Source organism: Corvus brachyrhynchos, unplaced genomic scaffold (genome assembly GCF_000691975.1).
Source record: "Corvus brachyrhynchos isolate BGI_N302 unplaced genomic scaffold, ASM69197v1 scaffold309, whole genome shotgun sequence".
NCBI lineage: Eukaryota > Metazoa > Chordata > Aves > Passeriformes > Corvidae > Corvus > Corvus brachyrhynchos.
In genome coordinates, this window is record NW_008240227.1 from 73,091 (window position 1) to 73,946 (window position 856).

An 856-nucleotide genomic window follows, 5' to 3' on the forward strand; every position below is an offset into this window, starting at 1 on the left:
CAGGATCCCCCCTGCCCCAACCCCTGCGCCCCCCACATCTGGCGTCTGTCCCCTGCTGGGCATCCCAAAATGTCACCAAGCCCCCCGTTTCCCCCCTCCAGGATCCCCCAGAGCCACCGCGGCGCCTTCCCCACCGCTCCAATCCCAATCCCAATCCCGGGGTCTCTCCCTCCGTTCCTGCCCCGCTTTGAGCCCTCCCCCTGATGGGCGCGGGTTTATTCCTCCTCTGCATTCCCAAGAAAACGTCTTTTCCACCCCCACCCGCCCGCGCTCTCCCGCTGGGAATGGCAGGGGTGGGAGCTGGGAGAAGCAGGGAAATTTTCCTGCGAGGCTGAGACAAAGGGGTCTGGCTGCCAGCTCCTGGAGGAGCGGGAATTAACCTCTTCCCGGTGGGACACGGCCTCCGGAGCCGGGATTGGAGCGCCTTGGGAAAGCATGGAAGAGGGGGAAGAAGGAGTTAGTGTGGAAACATTTCCCTCCCACCCACCGCACACCCCCCTGGCTGAGGAGAAGCGCCAGAGGAGCCGGGTTTTTCCATGACACGGGAAAATCTGGAGCAGGGCATGGCGGGCGGAGAGGGGGGGTTGGTCTGAGGTCTGGGAGGCCGCTGGAAATCCCAACGATTCCACGGTTTGCGGTTGGGCAAGAGCTTCTCTCTCCCTATCCCTCCTCATTCCCGAACCCCCCAACTCCCACTTCACATCCCAAACAACATTCCGAGGGTGGGATTTCATCGCCGGCCCGGAAAAGGCGTTTTCCAGAGGGAGAAGGAGAGGCTTGAGGGGGGAAGCTCCCCCCCGCTCAGGCCGGGCTTGGTGGTGAGGAGACGCCTGGGCCCCATTAGGGAATATCCCAA